Source organism: Biomphalaria glabrata, chromosome 3 (genome assembly GCF_947242115.1).
Source record: "Biomphalaria glabrata chromosome 3, xgBioGlab47.1, whole genome shotgun sequence".
Taxonomy (NCBI): Eukaryota; Metazoa; Mollusca; class Gastropoda; family Planorbidae; genus Biomphalaria; species Biomphalaria glabrata.
This window is the reverse complement of record NC_074713.1, coordinates 53,601,744-53,607,667: the sequence shown is the minus strand read 5'-3', so window position 1 is coordinate 53,607,667 and position 5,924 is coordinate 53,601,744. Positions and strand designations below refer to the sequence as shown.

Here is a 5,924-nt window from a genome sequence, read left to right as displayed (position 1 = left end):
TGAGTTTTGTTATTGTTGTTGTTTTTTAGACTACGGCTCAATGTTTGTAAATCTAGTCGATTTCCATTTCTAGTCGATTTCTTGTATTTGTTGAGGTTTAAAACGGCAACGTTCTAGCCAAGAAGAAGACTGAATAGCAGTCAACAACGTCTGTGCGGTATCCCAGAATGCAGGTCATAAAATTAGAATGTTTTTGTAACCAGAATTTGTGGTATACTTGTTCAAATATTGGTTTTAACTCTTTCTCTCCGTAATTATTTACCACATTCAGGTAGAATCAACGTTGGTATCGACAGTTAGGAGAGAAAGAGATAAGTTACTCTATTTCTTTTTAAATATTTCAATAAGCTGCTTCTTTATTAGAATGGAGTCATGCGTTATTGGGATCAAACAAAGCATTAGGATTTATTAAAATAAATTTCTATAAATCAAATAAGAACATAAAACTAAAATGTTATTTAACCTTGGTTAGGCCAATAATAGAATATGCATCCTCCGTTTGGTTAAGAAACTGGAACAGACACAAAATAGAGCAGTGAGATTCATTTATCAAACGAATATTCACATTTGACTAGAGTAACACTTTTAGTAAAATCACTTAAGTTAGAAAGCCTTCAAGAGAGGAGACTTAAAAGTAAAGTAGCGATTATACATATAACACTGAACCATAATCTTCAAATACAAAAACAAAATTTAATAAAATACTCTGAAAGACACAAAGATAAAGGCACATTGCTCGTCCCATATGCTAGGACAAATTTGTACAAGTGCTCCTTCTTGTCTAGCGGTATCAGAGCATGGAGTGGGTTGCCTGAGCTGGCCAGGAAAACCAGTGACTTGGCAGAATTTAAGTCATTGGTTAATATGCATGACGCGTAGGACGTAATCATCTTCTTTTTTGAAGTACCGTCTGTATTATATAAGATAAGATAAGAAGATCTGAGTTTCTCTACACTCTAAAGAGTTCAATACCTTGTCGGAGTTATCCAAGTGAAGAATGTCATCAGATCGTTGGTTTAGAGTTGAAGGTCGTCTAAGAATTGTACTTAATGACCTATCAAACAGTACACAGGACGAGGTGGACATTATTCCAATTATCCTATCAAATAAACTGGCTTGTATCGAAGACATTATTTATGATATAATTTTTATCTTTCTTCTGACCCTACGGTAGTCTCGCGGACCCCTGAAGCTCCGCGAACCACACTTTGAGAACCTCTGCCTTGTGCGGTACTTCCTTGTGATGCCCTCAAAAAAGAAATAAATAAAGTAAAACACCAAACATGCTCTTTTTTTTTGTGTTCTTCAATACAGTGTGTGATTCAGTGGTTCTCAAACATTTACTTCCGACACACCCATACAAGACAGTGTTTTTGTTCCCAGTCTGGGGATAGGGCGTAAGCTTTTCGATAACCAGTTCAGGGGCAGAGTTTCGCAGCCTAGCGTTGCCCTGTATTATTGTTATTTTGTTTCAGACATTCGTCAGATCATCACGTCCTAGTTCAAACCTGCTGCAGGTCGGCAGCGGAGGGACACGCTTATCACACGACCAGACAGCCATTGTATTGGTATCTACACGGTACTATTGAATACTTGTACAATTTTTACAAACAGAAGGATAATCAGCTTATCAGACAGCCATTGTATTAGCATCTACACGGTACAATTGAATACTTGTACAATTTTTACAAACAGAAAGATAATCAGCTTATCAGACAGCCATTGTATTAGCATCTACACGGTACAATTGAATACTTGTACAATTTTTACAAACAGAAGGATAATCAGCTTATCAGACAGCCATTGTATTAGCATCTACACGGTACAATTGAATACTTGCACAATTTTTTACAAACAGAAGAATTATCCGTTTATCAGACAGCCATTGTATTGGCATCTACACGGTACTATTGAATACTTGTACAATTTTTTACAAACAGAAGGATGATCAGTTTATCAGACAGCCATTGTATTGGCATCTACACGGTATAATTGAATACTTGTACAATTTTTTACAAACAGAAGGATGATCAGTTTATCAGACAGCCATTGTATTGGCATCTACACGGTATAATTGAATACTTGTACAATTTTTTACAAACAGAAGGATGATCAGCTTATCAGACAGCCATTGTATTAGCATCTACACGGTACAATTGAATACTTGTACAATTTTTACAAATAGAAGGATTATCAGTTTACCATACAGCCATTGTATTGGCATCTACACGGTATAATTGAATACTTGTACAATTTTTTACAAACAGAAGGATGATCAGTTTATCACACGACCAGACAGCCATTGTATTGGCATCTACACGGTACAATTGAATACTTGTACAATTTTTACAAACAGCAGGATAATCAGTTTATCGGATTCAAAAAGTTTAATTCATACTGGGGAAAGTTTGATCCTATCACCATCCAATGTCCCTTGGGCGCTGAAAGCTGAGGGTGAAAGAAGAAAGCAAGCCTTTTAAAGTAAGTGCTACAGAAAAAATGTTGGCTATCAGATACCAGGAAAAGCAGATGAGTTTGTACCTTTACACAACTAACACTCTGGCTGCGAGACGCTAGGCTGGCTTTGGACATATCATAAGTCATATTCCCTTTAAAAAGTCTTCCTTCCTTGTCTTTTAAAAATGATTTCTTTTTAAATTTTCTATTTTACCTGTTAGGCGTACTATGGGTTGCCTGAATCAGCCAGGGAAAACCAATGATTAACATGGAGGGAGCACGAAGAGAGAATCGGCCAAAGAAAAGCTGGACCGGCCGCTCTTTTAATATATTCCTTCTAGAACAGCTGCTGACCATGAAATGTGGAGTAATTTGGTTACATTATTAATTACATGATTGATTCAAAATAATTGATGCAGTATCACCCAATAAACTGTGTCTTTTAAAATTATTTTTTTTAAATTGTATATTTTACCTGTTAGGCCTACTATGGTTGCCTGAATCAGCCATGAAAACCAATGATTATGCATGACAATATTATCTAGGTAGGACACGCGGTAGGACGTAACCTTTTTGTATGGAGAGCAGGCTATGTGACGTCTGTATCGTATAAGATTATTAAGAATTCTGTATTTTATTTTAATTTCATGCTTGAAAATAAATGATTATGCAAAAGTATAATATGGCCTAGTTACATTTATTTATTTAGACAAATAAGAAATAATCCTTTAAAAAAAGAATAATTAATTAAAATGAACCGAAAGAATTTTGGAAACACTGTTGTCACTGCTATAGATCTACAAACAGTACCTCAGTAACAGTCAATAGAAGCGACCTTGACCTAATTCGAAAAAATAGGACGTTCGCCTCTTCGCGATATCATACAGGTTCAGTAGTGTAGTGGTCATCACGTTCGCCTCACACGCGAAAGGTCCTGGGTTCGACCCCCAGCTGAACCAGGTACTTTTTTTTTATTATTATGATTTTAAATTTAACTTTTTTTAAACTTATTATTTACATAATTTATTTATTTTTATTTTATTATTTATTTATTTATTATTTACATAATATTTTGTATTTACATTTCATGTATTTTAATTTTTTTTTCTCAAAGGGACACTACCAGGATGATTTCTTTGCTTTCCTAAGACTTTACTGAGTAAAGGAACTTGTTAGAAATTATTTATAGGAAACAAAAATATTGTGAAACTTGTGAGGTGTAAATTATTTCCATCCATGCGTAAGAAAATTCATAAAGCCTTTATGACACAACTTAACAGACTTCACCAACCACCACAGACTCAATCGAATCTTCTTAATTGAACACCTCATGCTTATTAAATTAGTATATCAGTGAATTATATATTTGTAAGCGACCTTTTCTTTACTGAATCTCATACGTGAGTATATTGACCTACATTTATGTTTCCACACAACTTATGATCATTTTCAAGATACCTTCAAGACTGACAATGTTAAGAGAGCTAACTGTGAAAAAAAAAGTAATGCATTATTTCCCTTGAAATTTCTTTTTGCCCCTTACAAAAATAGACCAAGAGTTAGATAAATCTAATTTTAGAAATAAATATTGTATAATTTGAAAGAATAAATAATATTATTTAGAAACAAATATTTGAATATTTAAAATAAAAATAAAATGTAAAAATATTCTGTTTTTTCTTATTTTTAAAATTACATTTAAAAATTCATCTAAAACGCTTTGACCTGTTTAACAACATTAAATTTTTAATATATAATTTTGGAAATTCGAAATTTTTGTAAGCTTTACAAACGATACCAAATATGCTATTTTTGACCGCGGCAAAATGTCGCAACGTTATTTCAGAAAGAAGCAATTGACAACGTTAGTAATCTAGTCTCTCTACACCAATAATAAATCAGTAGGCACACTCATACGACGAAATATATGACTAACGGGTAAAAATAGTACATTCAAAGCTTGCTTAAGTCCCAAAAATATTTTTGAGACGTTAGCAGGAAAATGAAGAGCTAAATAAGACTAAAAAAAAAAAAAAAAAAAAAAAAAATCAATATCAGGGTTGAAATTTATAACTAAATACAAAAAAATTAGCTTACAAAATAACAAAGCAAGAAGCAGATTAGAAATGAGCCAAAAGTTTGTTTGGTGTTGATCCTGTTTATGTTGATCATGTTGGTGTTGATTATGCTGGTGTTGATTACTCTGGTGCATGATCATTTTGGCGTTGATCATGTTGGCGTTGAAAGCATGAACCCAGAAACGAAAAGAACAGATTAGACATTATCTGAAAGCGAAATTTACATTTTTTTAAAAGGGCTTGCCACTCATCAGTGACATCACGTAATAGCCGAATATGTTGAAAATCTGGCCTGTTTCTTTACTCTTTACAGTTCTGATCCACGAACAAAAAAGACAAAGAGATCAAACGTATATTAAAATAAAGCGAAGTTCACAATTATCTTATATATCTTATATAATACAGACGTTTCTTCACAAGAGAAGATAATCACACCCTACATGTAAGTAAATAGCGAATGAGTTGATTTAGTTATGTATGCCAATAAGAGGCGTTAACTCTGCGAACTTATTGGTTTTCCTGGATGATTCAGGCAACCCATTCTATGATCTAATTAGTTAAATAGCGTAAGGGAAGAAAGTACACTTGCACAAATTTATCCTAGCAAATGGAATAAGAAATGTGCCTTTATCTTTGCGAGTATTTTATGAAGTTATGCTTTTTAACTATTTATATATTTTCATTCTTTCTGGAGTGTTTCTAAGTTTAGTGATTTTTATTAATGGTGTTACTTTGGTCAAGTATTAATTTTCATATGTTATAGATCTTTATGTTTTCTTGTGTTGAAGAGTTCCAAACAAGGGATGCATAATCTAACTTTGGTCTAACCAACGTTTTAGCCTGTGATATGATTTAATCTGTAATAATTTCTCTTATTCTTTATTTGACCTTTTTTTAAAAGAATAATTTCTTTAATTCCGGGTTTCCATGTTCACTTTTCATTTATTATAACATCTAGATATTTAGAGCTTTTAATCACTGTAACTGGTTTATAATGAATATTTTTTTATTTTTTTTACTTTTAATAATTGACTTGTTTCTGGGTTAGAAGACATTTACAATTTGATTCCCGTTTCTGCAATGCCCCTAATTCTCTGTAAACTTTCAGTATGCTTGGCGGGCAGGGGAGACATGGAAGATGGAGAACACTGCTCTGATGACGCCCGTAATAGAAGAGGCAATCGGTGCCACAGATAACATCCGCCGAGCTATTGGAGCTGTCGTTTTCATGCAGTGGGCGCCCTCACATTGCGGCGTGAGGGGCAATGAAACGGCAGACGCCCTCGCAAGGGAGGGTGCTTTGGCAGCCACATACCTCGAAGCACCAAGCACGTACTTACAAGCAACGGCACAAATTCAAGCACTCATTCGTGAGAAGTGGTTAAAGTC

General features: G+C 33.9%; 1 non-coding gene across 1 annotated transcript; it reads left to right on the top strand.

Annotated features, from left to right (window-relative positions):
- The first annotated feature begins 3,343 nt into the window (after positions 1-3,343).
- Positions 3,344-3,416, top strand: Trnav-cac (transfer RNA valine (anticodon CAC)). The gene has a single exon. It is a non-coding gene; the product is annotated as a tRNA-Val (tRNA).
- Positions 3,417-5,924: the final 2,508 nt, after the last annotated feature.